Raw genomic sequence first — 23,319 nt, 5'->3', positions numbered from 1 at the left:
AGAAAGGAAAACAAAGAACAAGAGAAGCAGCTGGAATGGGTTGAACCCACAACACGGTCCTCTTGAGTTCAAAGCCGTATTTAGTTCTTGAGATAAAGGTTAGGATGCCACACAATACTGAAATCATGGAATGTCTTTCCACTCTTTTCCCTGGAGCTCAGAGAGCTATGTGGAAGAGAAGGCTGAAAGATTGTAAGAGCCAGAGGGGACAGATGACGCCAAGAAACAAAGACCCTTAGAATAGCAGGATGGACACACAGAGACAGTGGCAGCACACACAGGGCCTCCACAGGTTCAAGTCAGCCTGGCTTCAAGAGCTGAGAAGGGCAAGTGGAGGGAGGGAGGGGTGGACACAATCTCCCATCCTTAAACTAGAAGCTGTTGCCAACTGACAACCAATTACAAAGGAAAAATCAGTTCGCTTTGATGGGATATCCCTGCATACATAAACTGTACCAAAGGGAGAAACAGACAGAAACCAAGACATAAAACGTCAGGTTTAAATGTTGGTGACCCCCCAATAGTTAAATAAATCATTGTATTTGAAAAATAAAATAAATCAAACATTTAAAAATTATCATTTTTTAAATACACAAATTTTGAGCTTTGGAAATGGATATTTTTCTGTTTTAGAAAAAAGCATGACTCAACTATATGAAAGAGGTATAACACTCAGAAGTAATATGTTTGACTCTGCTTAATTCTGGTCATCAGAAGCCAGGTTCTAAGTATATAATTCTGAGGATACCTGGGTAGTCTGGACATGACGTGGGAATCAGAGTATAAGGATAAACATTTATGTTGAGAGTTGTACTCACCACACATAGCTGCACTTTTGTTGATGCCTTTATCTATCCGTCAGCTTCTGAAAGTATCAGATAATGACATGTCTGGCCTTTAAAGAACATTTTGTGACTTCTGACTGGAAAAGTGGCTGAATGCTGAAGAGAACTTGTTACTCTTCCAGAGGACCTGGGTTTGTTTTCCAGCACCCATGCAGACGGCTCCCAATCGCCTGGAATTCCAACTCGAAGGCATCTATTACCCTCTTCTGATGATTTCTGGCACCAGCACATCCATTGTCTTAGTTAGGACTTCTATTGTTTGCTGAAACACCATGATCAAAGACAAGTTGAGCAAGAAAATGGTTCATTTGGCTCACACTACCACACTACAGTCTATTATGGAAGGAGGTCGGGACAGGAACTCAAACAGGACAGGAACCTGGAGGCAGGAGCTGATGCTGAGGCCATGGAGGAGCGCTCCTTACTAGTTTGGTCCTCCTAGCCTGCTCATTCTGCTTTCTTATAAAGCCAGAACCACAAGCTCAGAGATGGCATCACCCATCATGGTCTGTGCACTCCTAAATAAGACACTTATTAAGAAAATGCCTGACAGGCTTGCCTGTGGCCAGATCATATGGGAGCATTTTCTTAGTTGAGGTTCTCTCCTGTTAGATGAATTCCATTTGGGTCAAGTTGATATAAAGCAGCTAACAAACCCATGGCTGCTTAGCTTGAGTGCGCTCTCTCTTCCTCTTTCTTTCTCTCTCTGCTTCTGTCTCTCTGACTCTGTCTCCCTCTCCTTCTTCCCTCACTTTCTCCCCTCCTCTCCTTACACACACACACACACACACACACACACACACACACACACACACACACGCATACACACATGCTTAAAAAGTAAAATATAAGAATGTTCTATTCTGCTGAATGTGGTGGCAGAGAGATCAAGAGTTCAAAGTTATCCTCAGACACATAATCATTTTGAGGCCAGCTTGAGCTGTATGAGAACTTGTCTCAAAATAGATCCTCTCATAGAGAATGTCATTAGGCTAGATAAAACAGGATCGGCATGTGGCTTGCAATTGTGAAACGACACACACACAATTTATTTCTTTATTCTACCTTTCCACCAGATTGAGAATTCCCATCATAAAACATTTTACAAATAATCAGATTTTATGTAAGAGAGAATTTAGAAAGAAGAAAAAAGCTTATAATGTGAGGTCTGGATAGACTTGAAAGTCTGTAAAACAGCTATAGACACAGTGTTTTCATTTCAGAAAACAGCCGTCTCCTAACAGAGACACCCTTGATCTTAGAATCTTGTAAATTGTTACATTCATTTCACTATAAATGACCTACATTTGCATTTATAAATTAAGGATTCAATTTTTGTTTACTGTTCTCATTTCTTTTTAAAAAGATGAAAACTATTGAAGTTGTAAGACTAGCCCACCTACACTCTCAAATCTGTGCTCTTGTTCTTAAAAAAAATCTCATCTGTATTTGTTTAACGTTCTGAGTGAATTGACAAAGTTGATAAGACAGAGAGGGATTGCCCAATCTCTTCATTCTTTCTTGCTGACTGGACAAGGGTTTGCTGGTGAAATGGGAGGTGAGGGATTTCACGTTCCCTCAGTTAACCTCAGATACTGAGCTATGCTATCTGAAGGCTGGCAAACCACCATACCACACCTTCATATTCCTACCTGTCTGACCATCTCTGGACAGTGGACAGATGTGGATGGAGAACTCACCAATACATCACAGAGCTGCTATGTAAAACCCACCTAGGAAACAGGTATTTGTAGAAAGCTTCCGTTCTTCCTATTGTGCCCTTTGTGTCTCCTGGCCTCTGTGCACAAGTCTAATGCAGTTCTCATGGTCCTGAGGCCTCCTTGGCTGTGAGGTGAACCAAGCGGGCATCCATAATACTTGCTAATTTGATGATCTTTCCCTAATCATCGTCCTAACATCCTGAAAGGAAGGGGCACCTTGTCTCCAGCTTCCTATTCAGAAACACCCTGAAAATTCATCCCTCGAATTTTCAGGTACCTAAGGTTTGTCGTTTTCTCTTTTAGGGAGTGTGTACCCATGTCTTAGGGTATGAATATTGGAATCTATGTACTAGGTGCTAATACACACATGACCTTACCCTAGAACCTGTGTCTCCTGTATACCTTGACATTAAACACCCTTTTAGAGTAAGATTCCGGTCTCAAACTGCTGGCTGAAGAGGATTTTTACGCTTTTAAACTCTGCTCACCCAAAGCACTGAAAAAAAAAAGTAATGAACAATCCAATCAGCCATATTCATCATTCACTATCACACACATCCTCCCACTGAAAACGTTGGTGCTGCTGAAGTCAGGCTTAGGGAGACCTGTTTGCAGAGGCCACACCGGGAAACTGCACTGACGGTGTCTGCCTCAGCTCTGTTTCATATGCCTGAGAGAGAAAGAGACAAGAGGAACCCTTCAGTGGAATGCCTGCATTAGTTAGATAGTGCACAGAAGGTGCTTTCATAGACCTTCCCTCTTTTATATTTGCTGCAATTCTGTTTCTAGATGTGTAAACTATGGATGGTATGCATTTTGTCCAGTGTCACATGGTCACCTCCTTGCTTCTTTCATTGACCCAGTTATAAATGACCTCTTACCATGACCTGATGCAGCAGCTGACTGAAAGGAATTTCTATAAAGTACTTGACGAGCATAGACTTAATGTGTAAACAATCACACTACTATTTAAATAATAAAAGACCAAAATAATTGTTGTGAGGGAAAAGAATATTGACCCCAAATGAATCACACAGGAAACCGACTCAGATTTATTAGGTCTTTGAGAAGTAAAAGGTAAACTGGGATGTGAAGGGTGACAGAGTTTGCTAGGCCAGGGGGCTGCGTGGAGGAAGGACATTCCGAAAGTCCAGGTGGTGGCAAAGCCCTGTGATTGGATAGACTATGGCATGTTTAGAAAACCGAATCAAAGGCACAATCAGCTAGGTCAGAGGCCACCTTGAAGAGACAATCAGAAAGAGAATGGGGAAGCAGACAAGTCGCAGATTGTACAGAGCAGCTTTGGGGATGTTTGCGTGGCACTCCGAGTGATGGAAACTTGCTGTTAAAAATCTCTCTGCAGCCAGATGGTTAATGGCTTCAGCCAGTATCACTTAGTATCAGCAGTTCAAGTAAGAGTCACTGGGAGCTTTCATTAGGTTATTGGCAGTGCAGAGGGGATATCTGGAGAGCATTCAAGTTTGTTTAGAAGACGAAAATCAATAGCATTTGAGAATGAGATGCTATCTGACAAAAAAATAACAAGAATGGGGGACCAGGAGATGACTCAGTGGATAACAAGCTTGCTGCCTTTGTATCTCCAGCACCCTGTAAAAGTTGGGTGTGGTGACACATGTCTGGAGCTTGCTGGCTAGCCAGTGTAGCTGAGAATTTCAGGTTCAATGAGAGATCTGGTTTCAGAAAAATAAAACACTGCACATTGTACCTACACATATGCATCAAAGGTATGTACCCTCATGCATACACATGTGTACACATATACAAGCACACATGCATATGTACACATGCATTTGTGATGTGCCTTAGTCTCTGTCTTAGTCAGGGTTCCTATTCCTGCACAAACATCATGACCAAGAAGCAAGTTGGGGAGGAAAGGCCTTATTCAGCCCTTTGTTGTTCATCACAAAAGGAAGTCAGGACTAGAACTCAAGCAGATCAGGAAGCAGGAGCTGATGCAGAGGCCATGGAGGGATGTTACTTACTGATTTGCTTCCCCTGGCTTGCTCAGCTTGCTTTCTTATAGCACCCAAGACCACCAGCCCAGGGACAGCACCACCCACAATGAGCTGGGTCCTCCCTCCTTGATCATTAGTTGAGAAAATACCTCACAGCAGAGTTTCATGAAGGCATTTTTACAACTGAAGCTCCTTTTTCTGTGATAACTCCAGCTTGTGTCGAGTTGAAACACAAAACTAGCCAGTACAGTCTCTCAGCCTGCCTTCTACCTGACTCAAACATTAAGCCTCTTAGAAGAAAATTTCTACTACATACATTTTCACCCACTGAGCACCCAATGTTCTTCCACTGTCTTTTGCATCTTATGCTGTGGTGGCATTTTATATGGAAATGTGTTTGTTCATTTATTGAAAATGGCAAGTATTTTACCTCACCTTGAATGAACAGACTTCTTAAAGGCAATTATTTCTGTTTATCCTTAGAAAACTTCATACATGTATGCATTTTTATCACCCTCCCCCATTACAGCTACAGGAAGGCGTTATCATTGGTACTGAGATGCAATCATGTAGGACCTGTGGTTGGTGGACCTGTGAGCTATGCAGTGCTTGGTGCAAATACTGCCCCTGACTTGAAGGTCACATATATGCCACATATACAGATCCAGATTGTTCAACTAACTTTCCAAGTTACCAGAGAGACATGCCCCAACCTCCTGTACAGCGACAGTAGGCTAAATAAAGGATTCTTAGGGGGTCTTTTCTTGCCTAGTTTGGACCTTCTGCATGGATGGACAAAGTTCAGATATTAACATTGAGACAAGCTGGCAATAGTACTATAGTGGAGGTGCCTGGGGCCCGACCAGCAGCAATAATGGTGACAGCAGCAGCAGTAGAAATAGTATAAAAGGCAGCTGAAGAGTTCTGGAAGGCAAGTATGGGCAGAAACCCAGGGAGTAGGTGCAGGTGAGGCAATGGGTGGCAGAATGAGATGGCAGGGGGCAGAAAAGTGAGACTAAGGAAGGCAGAAAAATGTGAAGATGATGAGGGACTCTGGGGTTCTATTAGTAGAAGAGGGGATCTATGGAGGCACAGAGTCCTAAGAGACCAGCATCCTGATATCTGCCCACATGTAACAGACCATAACACTAGCTTATGTTAGAAGTTATGGGTCCCAAAATTCAAGACTTGGAAGCAAGATCAGTTACCAACACATGTTGATGCTAACGCTAACACTAGCTGTTGCTGTGTGCTGTGGAACACTGGCAGCTCAGTGTGGAGCTACTGACCGGGCAGGCTCCAAACAGTGAGCCTCTGACCTGAACATCCTGAACTGCTTAGAAATTGGAGGCAAACACCTCTGTCCAGTTCTCAGGACATAGAAATGTTTGTCTCTGGATCTGTTAGTCCAGCTAAAGAACTGTCAACTCTGCCCATTTCTCTGGACAGACAGAGAAAACTAGCCCAGCTCATTGAGAGGAACCAATTTTACTCAATAAAAAGCACAATACACAGAATGGCCTTAGATGGCCTGATCCCTTGACCTTTCTAGTTTATATGCAGAATTCTCTGTCCATCAATGAGCTCCAGACATGATGCAAGTCTCTGTTTCTCCAGTGTGCAAGAATATCTTTGCCCCCCATGGGATTTGAATTAGCTGTTGCTTTTGCATGAAATGTTCTTCCTACAACATATCTATGTAGGCAATATCTCTTACCTTCTTCAAATCTTACAGCAAAAGTCACACTGGTACCACATTATTGTACCAGGGCTTACATTTCACCAGCCTCCTTATTTGCATTTCCATTCTTGACTTTGTCCTCCGTAGACCCCAAGCCTGCAGGCTCAATTATCACAAAATCTGTATCTGAAGCTGATCTTGCTTCTGCTCCCAATACCGGGTCAGAAACGAATTAGTACATTAACAATTGTCAGAACAAAGTCTCCCAGCTACACTTTAGACAAACAGGTTTTTCTTTTGAGTTCCTTCATACATTCCATGTGTCTTAGAGAGCGGTTGAATACTGTGCTGTTCATTCAATATATTTCATTAATAAAAGAATAGACAACCGAACTTCTGGAAAGAGAAAGATAAATTCTAAAAATGCTTTTGCAAGAGAGAGGGCTACAGGAAGCAACTGATGAGGTACGAAGAACATTGAGAGAGGAAGAGAAGCAAAAGGTGGCTTCTGTTATGTGGCTGCAAATATGTGGCTTCAAGTACCATCTTCCCAAACAGGTCACATTGAGAAGAATCGACTTGATCATTTGGGAAGAAAAGCTGAGCACTGTCCACGTGTTCACTGTGAGGGGAATTCAAAGCTTTCAGTGACAGACTGTTGGGATTAGTAAGTTATGGGTACTAATAAGGCTCTTGGATTATTAAGCAGAAATAGACTCTCAAACGGCTTCTTCCTTTTGAAGTTAATATTAATAAAAGTGCCACAGCTGTGGATTCATTTGATATTCATGGGTGGATATGGATTTGCATTTACATGTAAAACTGGTCTGTGGGGAAACAGCATTTGTATATACTGGGAACTTGTTAGAGGTACAGAATCCGTGCCACAATTACATTTGACATTCACAGGCAATTTTATTGCCATTAAAGTTTAAAACATGGAGATTCCCCAGCAGTGAGACCAGAGTGCCTCTGTGTCTCCACACATTGCCTCTTCATAATGTCTGACCCGGGCAGAAGTTCATGGTCTATGTAGAAAACAGTAATGAGGGTGTAGATGACCTATAAAAGCATGTGCTTTGTCTTACGAAATAAAGAGTCATTATCCCTGTGAACTGTAAGAGGTCTTCCTCATTTTATCCATTCAGAAGAATCAAACTGTTAATGTTCACATGTAGGTCTAGAGGCCAAGCCAAGGGTAGCCTTCTGTAGTCTAGCCATCTGCAGAAAGAATTACAGGAGCAGCAAGTTACAAGGATCAAAGAGAAAAGGCTGAGATTCTAAGAACCAAAGTTCAAAGATGGCTGACAAGTTCAGAGTCTTACAGTGAAACTTGAATGAGCAGAGACATACGGAGGTAGTAGGATTGTGTGTGTGTGTGTGTGTGTGTGTGTGTGTGTGTGTGTGTGTGTGTTTGTAGGCAGTCATATGTTGCTTTAATATGGAGACTTTTTCTGAGAACTGCTTTTCTATGTCATTATATCCTTGTGTTATATGAGTATCATAGAGTATATATTCACAAAGTAAGATGGTTACATCATTACTGGGTAATAGTATGTGGATTCTATTGTTTACGCTGTCCATCACTGAGCAACACTGTTACTTTCACATGACTGTGGATATATACATGTATACATTGTGTATCCTAGAAATTCCAGACATTTCACAAACAGTCCTCACTCTGCCCTGGGTCCATTGTACTCAGGACTCTTGGGCCTTTGACCCCCTCTTTATTTTTTTCCACCATTTGATTTTGAGATCTGACTCACCCTGGATGACTTAGGCTGTCACTCCTTCAGGGACTGGTTCTGTTGTTGCTAGATTTGAAAGGGGCGGCATAATGTGGACTTGATATCTTTTGTTTTGTTTTGTTTTAAGGACACAATGTTGGGTGGGTAGGAAAGGGAGTGTGGATCTGGGAGGAGTTGAAGGAGTGGTGAATATAATCAAAATACACACCCAAGGTGGGAGGCATACATTTATTTTACTTTAAATGTATGCCTGTATGTGTGTATGTGCTTGTGCCTCCCTGTGCCTGTGCCTGAGTGTGTATATGTGTATGTGCATGCATGTGTGTACCTGTGTCTGCATTTCTGTGTCTGTCTCTGTGTGTGTGTGTTCATATGTATACATATATGCTATGGTGTGGATATAGAGATCAGGAGGCAACTTGGAGAGAGTCAGTTCTATCCTTCTACCTGTGGGTTCCATGGATCTAAGTCAGGTTATCAGGCTTTTACCCACTGAACCATTGGATCTAGAACTAGCTATTCATGCACAAGGATATAATCAATATGTTTTGTTAATTTTACCTAATTTATACCTGTTTAGTTATTTGGTGTCTGTGGTGTGTGTGTGTGTGTGTGTGTGTGTGTGTGTGTGTGTGTGTGTATACACCTACATGCCAGAGCAGGATGCTCATTACATTGGGAGCTAATCTGGTAGCCAGTAGGTCCAGCCATCCCATTGTCTTTTCCCCTGGCAGCACTGGTTATCACAGGCAAGCACATAATTATACCCAACTTCATTGACTTACTCACTTACTTTCTTACTTAGGTTTTTTAAGTTAATAAATTAAAAAAATCTTTTTCCAATACTTCAACTTATGTGCACTACTCTATGACGACATTCACCATTCATTAACCTTCCTTGACCCTCTCTGGCTCCCACCTGTTGAATGTAGTTTTAAATGCTACCTCCTTTTGTTCCGGGCCGAGCTCTGGCTCTCGCCTGGCTTCCCTTTTGCTGTAACCATCTTTGCTCCAGAAGGTGACTCCAATAACAGCTCCCTCCTGACACCCCTGAATTCTCAGATAAAACACAAACACACACACACACACACACACACACACACACACACACACACACACCCTTAATCTCTGTCTCTCCACTTGCCCTTCAATGGCTAGTCCTACGTAGTCCCTCCCAAACATCCCTCGCCACCTTGCCTACAGCAGAGGCCACAGGCCCCACCTCCCCACCCCTGAGACCTCACATGGTTACTGCATTCTTCTCTCTCCAAAGCATGACAGAAAGCTCCTCTCTCCTTCACTGTGTCTGCCTTTTCCTCCTGGGATCCAGATGTCTCACCTGTAACTTCCACCCAGCAATTAGTCACTGGCCTTCTTTACTGACAAATCAAGAACCAGTTGGAGAACAGGATGTTAACATCAGAACCATCCCCTTTTCCCACCAAACCTTTCTTCCTAACTGATCCCGCTATCTTTGCATCCATCCTCCCTCCCATTCCCTCCATTCCTCTCTCCTTCCCTTTCCTCTTTACTTGGTTGGGTCCCAGGCAACAGTCCCAGCTGATCTGTGTTATGGCTGCAATGGCCGCTGTCTTTGTTAAGGTTTTCCCTGCCGTGATAAAGCAGCATGGCAAAATGCACCTGGCAGAGGAAAGGGTTTATTTCAGCTAATGATTCTATATCACAGTCCATTATCAGAAGAAATCAGTGCGGAAAGCTGGAGGCAGTGCTGATGCAGAGGTCATGGAGGGGTGTTGCTTCCTGGCTTGCTCATCTTTGCTCTTCCAGAAGCTGCTCAGCAGGGCGCCACACACAGTGATCCAGCCCTTCCGCATCCATCAGTCCTTAGAAAATTCATAGCAGACATGCCTGCAGGCGTTTTCTCAACTGAGGTTCCCTCTTCCCAAAGGTCTTTAGCTTATATCAAGTCGAAGGCAAAACCAGCCACGTCTTATCCAGAAAACAGTGTGACAGCTTTTGGCTTCCCTAGTCATTCTTCTTCCTCTTCCATGATGTTCCTTGTGGGGCAAAACAGAAAAACTGGTAAGACTGAGCAGATTAAGGTACCTCAGAAATTCTCATAATTGAGACTAGAAGGTGTTTGAATCTACTCTCAACCAGGTTTGTGTCCTAGAGCACATAACCATGACACCCCACAAATAGGACCATGACAACTGGTCATGTATCATAGAAACCCAGAGTTCTCCATACCCATGAGTTAACTGGGTAACCCAGAGGGTTTAGCCAATAAGCTTTCCTTCCCAGGAATCCCTTCCTGCAAAAGATATTTAATTTCTGGTTCACTCAGAGTAAGTTGAATGCATTTCATGCTCTTCTTGCCGTGAATAAACAGTTTGGACAAGCAAGGACTATCTCCTTTCATCATGGACCTTGGGGGATGAGAGGAGCCTACATCATACCAGGCCTTACCCAAGTCTCCCACAGGAGGTCCCTCTGAACTCCTGGCACTCACCCTAGTCTCCCCTGAGCAGCCTGTTAGCATCGCACAAACCAAGCATCCTAATGGAGAGAAAGGAATATAGTCTAGCACCTCTGTGTTTCACCTCCATGAGTGACATCTCAACACTCCAGCAGTGAGGCAGAAACAGAACTGCAGTTCCTCGGGGTCTCAGTGATGTTCTCATTAGGGGCCAAACACTCAAGAGTCAGTTAGTCTCAGTATTTTGACCAGTTATGTATGGTCTGCTTTGATTATCACTGATTACCAAAGGAAGTTTTTCTGGGCAACATTGAGTTTTGCACTATTGTATGGCTATAAACAAACAATTAGAAAGCAGCCCAACCTCATGTCAATTTGGGGTGTCATCAGTAGAAGTTCCCCTGATATGTCTGCCCTGTGCCCTACCTAGACATTGGCTTTTGGACCAGTTCTACAGTTCTAAATAGAGTTCTCTGGATTTGCATCCACTTTTTTTTTAAACCTAGGTGCTAGACATTTGAACTCAGGGCCCCATACTTGTGCATCAAGTTTTCTTTCAATTGGCCATGTCCCTGGGATCCTATACCAGGGATTTTCTAGAAGAGCAACACTAACATTTGGGAGAATATTTCTTTTTCTTTGTGGAGGGGCTGTGATAGCATCAATTGTCAGCAGTTTTGAATTCCATTTTCTAATTCCTTCACTGTTGTGACAACTGAAACTGTCACCAGATATTTCTAAATGCCCATTGGGTTGAAAGAGGACAAGGTGAGGTTGTCTTTGCAAACCCTGCCTTAAGTATTTATCTCTGCCTGATAGGTTGGTGTTACGTGCAACCTAGAAACACCTAAGAAAGCCCAGCATCTGACAAGTAGGTTCACAGGGGAAAATGCTGGTCCGTCCCCATTACACTTGTTCTGGAAATTCCCTGCGTGTTGCAAAAGGAAGAGTCATCTGTTTTGTTTTGTTTTTCCTCATGTGCTTGAGGCAGAAAGCAAAGAGATCCGGGTGTGCGTGAGAGAGATAGAAAGGTATTTTCCTAACACAATTAGAGCCCAGAGAAATGCCATGCAATTAGGTTGAGGAATGTCTTGTTTAACATGCACTTGGCATAACAGAGCCAGCAGGTTGCAAATTATGGGATATAGATTTTCATTAGTGGGTCTGCATAATGCATTCTGTGCATTTGAAGGCTCAGATTTGAGGGTTGGTAGGAAGTATGTAAATTCTTTGTTGCTGTAACTAAAGCTTAACATTTTCAGCGCTGAGCTTTTATTGCTGATTTTTTGGTTTAAACACACCTTCTGGGCATTTGCATTTTGTTTTCAGCTGTCTTTTTTTTTTTCACTTTAGTACATCTTCATCAAGGTGCTGCCATGGGCTATCAATTCTGCCAGGAAAGTCATCTCAGAATCTTTTCTGGAGTGGAGAGACTATGCATGTAAAACTGGACTATCTCCTCCCTCCCTCAGCCAGGAAGACCAGTGAGGCGGTTTTCTCATTGACTGACAGAAAAGGTGTGATCACTGCTCATTTTCCAATTCCTTCCTGCTTGACCTATAGATATTAAGACTTTAAATTCTAGATCAGATGACCATCTTGAAGCTTAAAAAAAGTTTAGCACTTCTAGTGTTTTCCATAACGTGTTCCTCTTGACCCTTGTTTTTTCTAGAGTTGTCCTTTGATATCTCAGTAATTGCCTAGGGTATCCAGGATGCCCTAGAGATACCAAGACCCATGGTACTCAGATAAAATGCCTTGATATCACATAAAACAGTGTGCACATCCTCCCATATGTCTCAATCACCCATAGATCACTTACAGGACATAAAGCAACATGAATAGTCGAAGGATGGTGACAAGAGGGAAGTCTGTATATGTTCAGTGGAGCTATATTTTAATTTTACCATTTTAATTGGATGAGTCTGTGACTCTAGAACTCATTGATAAGAAGATCACAGGTACAGAAGTTTGTAATCTATCCAACTTGGTTCAAATCCTGGCTCAGCGTTTGGTAGCTGAAAACATTCTTCTCATCAAGTGTTATACTCTAAATACTTCAACTTGGTGTGGTTTTGTCAGTTTTATTATCTATCTGTCTGTCTGTCTATCTATCTATCTATCTATCTATCTATCTATCTATCTATCTATCTATCTATCTATCTATCCATCTATCTATCTATCTCTCATGTAGCTCCAACTAGTCTCTTTATGTAACTAAGAGGCAAAGGACGAGTTTGAACTTCCAACCTCCACTTTCCAAATGTTGAGATTACAGATAAGCACTGCTTCATCAGTTTCATGTGGTGCTGGCTATTGAACCAGAGCCCCACACATGTTGACAAGCACTCTGTCAACTGAACCACATCTCCAGTCCATGTCTGAACAATTTTGACTAACATCATGGCACATAAACAAGTGATGCCATACCATCCTGCTGTACCAAGTAATAACCATTAAGCTATCAGGGTATGAGAAAGAAGAGAGTCAACAGAGGGTCATAAGGCAATGTAAGAGCTAGGGCAGAGTTGCTTAGCTGATTTACCAGTGGAGTGATCTATTTTCAAATTTGGATAACCACAGTCCATAGGTGCTGAGCTGGTAAGGGAAAGCATGCTTTTCCTTCCCTTCCTTCCTTCCTTCCTTCCTTTTCCTTCCTTCCTTCCTTCCTTCCTTCCTTCCTTCCTTCCTTCCTTTTCCTTCCTTCCTTCCTTCCTTCCTTTTCCTTTCTTCTTTTTTGTTTTATTTCTTTTCATTCTTCCCTTTCTTCCTTCCTTCCTTCTTTCCTTCCTTCCTTTCTGAGGTTCCTTAGCATTCTAAGTCCTTATATTTCCTGAATTTTCTTGTGTGATTTCATTGTTTCTTCATTCATTATAGCAAGGAATTAGAACCAACATAATTGTCCACCAACAGATAAGCGAATAAAGAAAATTTGGTATATAATATGTTCAAGAAAATGTTTCCTTTATTGTGTCTGAATATGGGATGAATATTGAAAGGATTGATTGAAAGTCTGAATGTGTGCTTTGTACTTTTATAAAGTTATTTTTTCATGAACTGTTATTGCATTCATACATAGATACATGTAATACATTTATGCATAGGTATGTGTACATATATACATATGTATTCCTAAATATAACCTGTTCAGACTCTGCAATGTTACTTGTATGCATGTTTTCAGGGCTGAATATTTCGTATTGGATAACCAGTTCATATGCTGTTCCCTATGAAAGACCATTTCTTACATTCTTAGCACCCCTCGTAGCCTATAGGACTTTCTGTATGATCGAGGCCATGTATTTTCCCTGCCCATTTTGGCATGGCTTTTGTTGTTGTCCTTGCTTAGCTCATGTTTAGACAATTATGTTGGTGAGACTTTATGGGTATAGTTTCTGACATTAGAGAGAGAATCTCACAGCAACCCCCCTGATCTTTCTCTTTCTGCCCCCTTCAGCAATGTTATTTCAGTCTTAGGTGTGGGAGTTATATTGTAGATACAGCCACTGAGACCGGGTTCTGCAGCATGGTATTTATATACGTTTTTGGAAACAGAATAGGGAAATTGCTAAATTTTCAGTGTTAGCTATCCGTCTTTCTACACACACACACACACACACACACACACACACACACACACACACACACACACACAGAGAGAGAGAGACAGACAGATAGAGACAGAGAGACAGAGTCTACACACACACACACACACACACACAGAGAGAGAGAGAGAGAGAGAGAGAGAGAGAGAGAGAGAGAGAGAGAGAGAGAGAGAGAAAGAGAGAATAGATGGCCATTAAGATGTGACAGTGGTGGTAAAGGTTGAATCCAAGATTCAGGTCTTCTGCTGTCTAAGGCACTTTTCTGAACAAAGTCATTTGTCAACCAATGAGGAGAATGCCCTAGATGACTCTTCCTGCTTCCTATTACTTAGAGACTGCTGTCTCACACCACTGAGTGCTGCCTTCAGGAATGTTGAAAAGAATCACCAGTACAAATGCAAACATTCACTCTTTAGCTGTAATAAGAAAATACTCTCCTTCTGCTGGCCTGAGTGACTTCAAGGTACTGTAGGGGAGGGGCACAGGGAGGTAAGGATGATACCAGAAGGAGAGGCTCCCCTCCTCCCCCTCCCACCACATCTCCCAGATGCTGCTGTGATGAGAGGTGATTACTTAATGGTTAAGGCAATCTGTTAAGCAGCTGTCTGAGGTCTCATGCCCAGCTGTCCTCCAAAAGGAAAGAAGTTGAGGAGTTGAGCCTTGTCTTTTCTCTATTCCATAGCAGACAAATTAGCAACGTTATTTCAAAATAAATGATTAACTCCTGATGAGAAATTTTCTTTAGAGCCCCTTGATGAGGAAGATTCCAAAGTTGATGTTTTCCAAACACACATTTTAGGAGTTAAACCTTGAAAGAATAAGAATATGATGAAATACGAATGTGTAAGTAATTATTTAAACTCCTTTAATATTACTATAATTGATATGTTTTTCTCCTGAGGTAAAATCAAATAAGAGCAACAATAGCATCTATTTTTCTTGGCAGTGGGTTCAGTGCAAAAGAAAGTTGTGGGTTTTGATGACGTGAGTGGGCCCTGTGGAACATCTGGTCATTTCAGGGGAAAGTGATGAAGCCGACTGTTACATGTTCACTGAGATATTGATAAGCAGGGAACTGGCCTGGGAGCCTTGTGAATCTTTTCATATGATCTCACAGTCATGTGGGCGAAGGTCTCATGGTTTCCATCATGCAGCAAGGACAATTGTGAAGTTCGAATGACTTACTCAGTTGAGCATAAGCACTTCATTTCTGGAACTGAGGTGAACTGTTAGAATTGTGCTAAGAGAGACAAGTTTAGGGACTGGCTGTTTGAACCACCTGATGCTGGATAAGAGATACAGCCACCTAGACCCTTATTTTACATCCAGCATGATTACCTCGTAGACTATGAGCCCTAATCCAGGAATGGATTACCGTTAACCTCTGACTTCCAAGCCCTTCCTTACTATACCTTACTACACCAAACGTTGTCTACATGCTTGTAGAGAAAAGTAAACAAATACGTCTTGATAGAAGAAATCCATTTTAACGAGGAAAACTGTGTGTTAGCTACACTGTTCTTACGTGTATGCTGCTAAGAAAAACACCATGAATCAAGACGAATGTCACTCCAACTCCATCCAGGGACCAATTAATCATCAAATACCCTTGACTGGAGTCATCTCTGCTCTTGAATACTAATTTCTGAGTTGTCAACAACCTGAGCAGGACCTGGGTAGTATCCTGAATTCTGAGAAGTTGCAGGAGGCCATCTTTCAATAAATTCCCCCTGGAAGGAAGGAAATACAAACCTAATCACATCATGTGCAGCTTGAACGAGATCTGCTGCATTACAAATGTGCTTAGCTGGTGGGTCTGCTCTCTCCTCCAGCTGTCTAAATATTGCTAAACTCTAAAGCCGGTCATACTTTCACTTCCTCCAGCAAATCTTGCCCTGTGGCCTTTAGGCCACAGTGACCTTCTCCCATCCAGATTTCCCGGGTCATCTATGTTTATACCACACATCTCAGAACTTGTTTGAATTGCTTTCTATTGTCTTCTAAGCCTCTTTAAACAAATATTTGTTCCCTGATAACGGAAACCACACTAGAAATCGCTTGCTCCCTGCAGAGCCCAGGATGCCGAGGGATCAGTGAACAGAAAAATAAATGCTCACTTGGTTTTCAAATTCTGATGTTCATTTTTGCAGAACTGGGGTCACTTCACCCTCATAAACTTCATGTGCTAATCTTATGGCAACAGGAAGTGACTTATCTCACTGACAGTAAATGAGCTTAGCTTCTCATCATGTCAAGAATGCTGTGTGTAAATTGAGTATCTTGACCTGCTCAATGGTGACAACAATGCCTACTCTAGAGTTCCTGGGGAAATTGTGAACTGTATGATTAGCAGCTTAAAACATGGAAGTCTGTGGCTGGGGCAACGACTCTGCTAAAGTGCTTGTTGCACAAGCTTGAGGACTTGAGTTTGGGCTCCCAGCAACCATGGAAAAAGTCCGAAGGTGTGGAAGCATGTGCCTCTAGTCCAGTGGCCAGGAGGCAGAGACAGGAGGATTCCTGGGGCTTGCTGGTCACCTAGTCTAATCAATCAGTGAGCTCCAGATTCAGTGAGAGACTTTTTTCAAAATAGAAGATGGAGAGTGACTGAGGAAGATACCCAATGTCAATCTTTAGTCTCTGCATTCATGCATACACTTACACACAAGTGCCCCACACATATGTAAACAGATACATGTACACCTACCACCCAAGACATGCACAAAATCATCAAATTCTGAAATATACTAAATGCCATTTCCCTATAATGTTTTCTGTTAGTGTACAAGATTGGTTAAGACCAGGCACTGATGCTGGCCTGACAAAAGTTGTTCCCACAAAGAATTCCTCTCTTGGGATTACTACTACAGTTTTGGACCTGTCAGTAACACTTAGGAAGAGACACAGAACTCATGGTAAAATGTGAACTTAAATGCAGAGAAGTTACCATCTTGAGTGCCGAGGAGGGACATAGAGATTCGCCTTTCCTGTTTATAAAAATAGCGTATTTATGCTTGCCACCTCTAAGACACCTTTATCTTGAATGGGCATAGCATGGTTGGCTAAGTGGATGGGTGCATACACACGTTAAGAGTTCAGAAATCAACAGTTATTTTGGGAGGATTCTGTGCACCCAGGGACTGTGGGAAGCAGAACTTCTTTAGTTTTAGTGTGCACAAGAATCATCTGAAGACATAGTAAAATACCCAAGCTCTAGTCCTGTCTCTAAAATATCCTATGCAGGATGCCTGCGTTATAGCCCTTGGATCCACATTTTCATGTGTTCAGGTGCTACTGTTGTCACACAAGGTCCCCTAACTATTGTAAATGTCACATTGACCCTGACTTCCTGCATTCAGCCTCCAATGGATCCAGTTTTTGCTATATTTTTCCCATAGTAAGTTTCTTCTGGAAATAACAGGAACACAGTATAAAAACTGCCTTTGACAAAAAAAAGTAATTGGTAAAGCTTAAGGGAAAAAAAATTCAGGGACGAATTCAACATCCTAAACTGTCTATCTCTAATCTGTGGTGCGGGAGCTCTGTGTTTGACAACAAAATCCAATTGTATCTGTGATATACTCCACCCCTTTCAAATGACTGGTTTAAAATATGGATCAGCACTCTCTCTCTCTCTCTCTCTCTCTCTCTCTCTCTCTCTCTCTCTCTCTCTCTCGGATCCTTCTCCCCAAACTCCGTAGACAAATAACTAGATTTCATGTCCTCAAATATTAAAAACTATGTCTGCTCAATTCACAGGTGACCCTGCCCCCTTTAGAAGGTATCAGTCCACCAGGGTCATTTGCCACCTCCTGGCTCTGACCTAAATTACTGTCTTCTCATCCCCAGGGTGCAAGGCACTGAAATTCTAGCATTTGTCCACGTTAGTTCGCTGTGCGGCCTTGGGTATTCTCTGCTTTTTCTTTCTTTGTTTTTCTTTTCATATCACAGATCTCATGAAAGACACTCCAGAGAAAATCTTCAGATTTCATAATATAGATAGAAATATGAGGTGGGGCAGTGGGGCTATGCGATATACATCATACTTGGTGTTAGGAGGAGTGCAGGGGCTGAAACGACAAATTAATTTTTGACTAGAAAGTAAGCCATGAATGATGACTTATATTTGAAAATAAACCTTTCAGAGTTATATTTTCAAATTGTCTTCTGCCTTTTATATCTGTACGCATTTAACTGGGTTATATTGCGGTATGGGCAAAATAGAGAGGTATCATCTAGATACCCTCTGTGCAATGAAATTAGTGACTACTTATTGAATACCTACCTCTGACTGGAGAATATACGTACATACATATATGTATGTATGTGTGTGTGTGTGTGTGTGTGTGTGTGTGTGTATATGGCAAGTCTTCCCAATATTCACTGAATATTAGAATAATTGGTGTAAGATTAAAAAAATTAATTTAATTCCAGGCCTTAGTCTTGAACGTCAGGACTTTGCTAGGGAGAACCAATATAGTTAAAATCACAAAACTCATTTAAATCTGAAGCCAACATTGAATTCCATTATAAATGGTAGTTAATCAGTTCTTACTCACCTACAAGAATGTCTTATTACATTTTCCAGAATTTTGTGAGTTCAATCTACTAGTAATGGGAAAGGTGTTCACAGCATGAAAATTGATACATGCTATCCATTCTCTTCTTTCTTTAGAAATGGTTCCCAAACATCTGTAAGCACACAATTGGCCCTGAGGAGGAACTATATCCTTTCTCATTTAAACTTAGACAATTTAGACACTGGACACTATTGAAGATTATGGTGGGGCAGTTAGTTTGAACCAGAAAGCATAATCATGTTCAGTATGCAAGCTCTAATGGCCATTCCATGTTGAGTTAATGGAGGCTAAGAAAATTTAGTCATGTAAAGTGAATTAAGAGATCAGATTTGAGGTCAATATGGGAGTAACTGAGCTTATACCTCAGGGTCAACTACAGAAATAACAGTAGTTAGCACCAATAAACATGTAGAGATTTGTAAAGCAGACTCTCATCCATTTAAGTTAATTTATGGGACAAGGGGAGCCCAGAACAGTGAGCCTACATAGAATTTACTCAACTGCATTTCTCAGGATTGCATATTGTTGTTAAAGAAACTTGCAGCATAAAGAGATGATTATTTAAGCAGTAACAGCTAGAGAGCAAACATCCCAGCAGAAGATCTTGTATGTAACAGTTTTGTATGTAAGGATATGTCTACTCATAACTGATAATTAAGAGGCTGTCAAAATAGACCTGGGTGTTATTTGGGATTTGTTCATCAGGTTAGCTGAGATAGATGGGGAAAGGATGATGTGGGGCGGGGGGTTCAGAGAGAGGCAGACAGACAGAGAGAGAATGGATGGAGGAAAGGGAGGGGGTTAGAGACAGAGAGGCAGACAGAGAGACAGAGAAGAGAATGGAGGAAGAAGAGAGAGGAGGATTAGAGAGAGACAGACAGAGAGAGAGCCCTTGTCCTACCACTCCCGATTCTGTTAAACGCAGGCACATTTCCAGTCGCTGCCTCACTGTACAATCTAACCAATGCTTCTCCAGTTCTCGGCATCTGAACTTGCTTTCTTCTTCAGAGTTAGTCTAGGCTGAAGGTCTTGATCAGAACTCTCCATATAGCACATCCTGTTTCCCTTCTCCCTTGTTCACTGTGGGACCATTCTCCGTCCAGCTTTACCTTTGGCTCTTGACTTACACACATCTTCTGTAGAGTTGTGAAATTGTACATCAGCCGTCAGCATGTCCAGGATCATCTAAAGTTCAAACCAGCACTCACACGGTTCCTGGAATGTAAACCTGTAAACCTACCCATGGAATAGTTGATAATAATTCCTCAAGAAATTTTAGAGATGACTGTAGATAAACCACAACGGTTGTTAAGTAACTGGCTTTAATGAAATTTACCATATAACATGTGCAGATTATCCTAGTTCATATTTTATCCCTTTGAATTTAGTGAATAGGTATTCTTTTCATAGTTTTGACTCATTAGTCACATGTTTGAAAACATGAGTAAGCAATGTTCATTTATTTTTGTTAAAATGAAAATGGACATCAAGGAAACATCATACATATCTTTGGATAGTTTGGATATCTTTTGCTATATATGTGTGTGTGTGTGTACATGCATATATATACTATATGCATATATATGCATACACATATGTATATATGTGTATATATGCATATACATATGTATATATGTGTGTGTACATGCATATACATATGTATATATATATGTATATATATGTATATATGTGATATATATATGTATATATGTGATATGGCTTAAACTCATGTGAACTTTGCTCATATGATCTTGCTTAACACGCAGAACATAAATTGTCTGGTGCCCTGAATAAAGGTGGCTACTGCATGAGTTTTTAATCCCCCTCATTTTTAGGTTGGTCTCTCCCAGCTTCATGCTGCCAGTTGGAGTGGTGACAGGAAGGAGCCAGTTTTCAAGCACCATCTAAATTTTTGCTTTTGAAATAGCATGTTACTCCCAGTAGCCAGAACTAAACTTAAAAGAGATTTTGCAAAGCTGGTAGTTAAGAGCGATGACTCTCCTCGCAAAGCACCTGAGTTTGGTTTGAAACACCTGCGTCTGGTGGTCATAAACACCTATAACCGCAACTTCAGCAGCTCTACTGTCCTCTTCTGGCCTCTGCAGATAATCTCAATTACATTCACATACCTCCGCGTGGACAGACATTTATACGGATATCTAAAGATACCACAAATCATTTAAAGAGAGGAGGACATTTCTCCCTACGTCTCATTCCTTTCCTCTTTGGTTTCTGCAGGGTGGAGCAAGCCTCACCAGAGCAGAGGTGAATGGTGCCCTGCTGAACCCCCTGTAGAGCTTGCTAAAGGCCACTGTAGTCCTCTCTGCCAAGGAAGGCACATCTGAAAGGGCAATCTCTGCACCCCAGTCTTTAGCTGGCCCTTGGTGTCCACTGATGGTCATGTCAATCCTGTGTGCTCTGTTCGTTGGCAGGCCTTGAGTTTATGGCATGGCTTTGAGTCTAGGATTGTTTGTAATATTTCTGTGCCAAGTGCGGGAAGTGATTCAGTCATACAGCATGGACATTATAGTGATACAAAGTCTGATACTCTGAAACAGGAACAGCTGTGGTGACCACAGTATCAAAAGTAGCTCTTTCTGCCCCCGTGGCTGTGTGCTTTATCATATTTGAAATGAATTTCATTTCCTTCTGAAAAAAAAATCACTCAATTGTTGAAGAAAAGAAGGTTCTCCTTGTCTGTGTATTGGATGAAACTTCAGACCTTGCAATTAGGTTGTTTCCAGTCACCCTCAAAAGCATATGCTAGACAAGAGTGAGCAGAAAGTGTTCTTAGGGCAGAAGGCAGGGTTTTTCAGGAACAAGACACTTAGTTAGTTTCCTTGCAGACATCCTAACACCACAGCCCCAGCAATCCTAAAATAGAAAGAACGATAATATACTTTTAAATCAGTGTTCAATATCAGTTATACAGGATAAAGGGTTTCATTATGACTTTGTCGCACACATGTATAAGGCCTTTTATTCAAATTTACCCCTTATATTCCTCACAGTTGCCCTGGATCCCTCCCTGCTGCCTTCTTCCTGTAACCTAACAATTTCCTTCTACTTTCATGTTTTATTTACTTCAATTTTGCTTGAGAATTCATAATTATATACAATGCACTTCGATCATATATATTCCCAAACCACATTCAGTTCCTCCCAGCTTCCTTCCAAGTCCCCTTGCAACTTTGGTCCTTTTCCTTGTTTTTATTATTTGTTCTTAAGTTTTCAGATGTTTTAATTAAAATACAATTGTATCACTTTCCTTTTTCCCCCTTTACCCTCCAAGCCCCTCCTATGTCCCTTCCTTTTAACTGCTTCCTTGTTCTTCACTCTCAAAATGATGCCTCTCTTCCCATTTTATTATGTGTGTGTGTGTGTGTGTGTGTGTGTGTGTACAGAAGCACATATATATTCACAAACATGTAACTAGAACTTGCTGAGTTTGTTATTTATTAACCTAAATCTTATTTTAATATCCACAGAGAAGTATAGCACTCACCCTTCATCAAAGAAACCACTCTATTCGGCAAACAAAAAAATCATCACAGAAAACTACAACTGGACCCAGTGCAGAAATCAACAGGTTGTGGACAGCCCAGCCCCAAAGCATAAATATACATCACAGCTCCTAAACCTGTGACTCAGGGAACACCATGTAAGAAGAGATAGAAAGCATGTAAGAGCGAGAAAACAAGGGAGTTGGCTGTGAACAGTCTTGCCTAGAAATGTCTGCATTAATAAGATCTAAACACCAGCAGTATAAATACATACTAAATATGCTAACAGGAGAAAGGGAAGCATCTTGTGATAGTTTATATATGCTTGGCCCAGGGAGTGGCACTGTTATGAGGTGTGGCCTTGTTGGAGCAGGTGTGTCAGTGTGTGTGTGGGCTTAAGGCCCTAATCCTGGCTGCCTGGAAGTCAGTCTTCCACTAGCAGCCTTCAGATGAAGATGTAGAACTCTCTGCCTGCACCATGCCTGCCTGGATGCTGTCATGCTCCTACCTTGATGATAATTGAATGTAAACCAGCTCCAATTAAATGTTTTCTTTGTAAGAGTTGCCTTGGTCATGGTATCTGCTCACAGCAGTTAAACCCTAACTAAGACACATCGTATAGGGTTACATTTCCAGATGGGAAATTACAGAAAAGTGGTGAATGCTGAAAAGGGGGAGAAGTAGACTCTCCCAGGGATGAACATAACAGTACAACAAAGTCCTGTCTCTCAAAAAACAAATAAAAATAAAACATAACACAAAAAGGGGGGTGGCAATAAGGCCCAATGAGTAGAGGAGCTTGTTGTTAAGCCTGAAGACTTGAATTTGATCTCTGGGACCCCTGAGTTTGATCTCGTTACTCCTATGTGTAAAGGAGTGAAAGGAGTGGGTTGATTCTTAAATTTGTCTTATGATGTCTATACAGTGCACTGTGACAGGTGGGTGGTCACACACAGACATATATACACTTATGGAATAAAAATTTAAAAAACACTTTAAAGTAATAAAAAAGGACATGAGTGAAATCCTAAAAGGAAAGAATTATAAATTCTGTGTGGTAATTTGCATATTATGGGCTCAATGTCTTGAACCATCAGCTATGTAATGTAATTTACATGTGGACAGTTCTTATATTTAAAACAACTTCATATTTACTTCACTATTTATAGCTTAAAAGAAATGATAGATTACAAGGCAACCTTTATGCTGCAGACTCAGAT

The sequence above is a fragment of the Rattus norvegicus genome, chromosome 1 (genome assembly GCF_036323735.1).
Source record: "Rattus norvegicus strain BN/NHsdMcwi chromosome 1, GRCr8, whole genome shotgun sequence".
Lineage (NCBI taxonomy): Eukaryota > Metazoa > Chordata > Mammalia > Rodentia > Muridae > Rattus > Rattus norvegicus.
Note: the sequence above shows the minus strand (reverse complement) of the source record.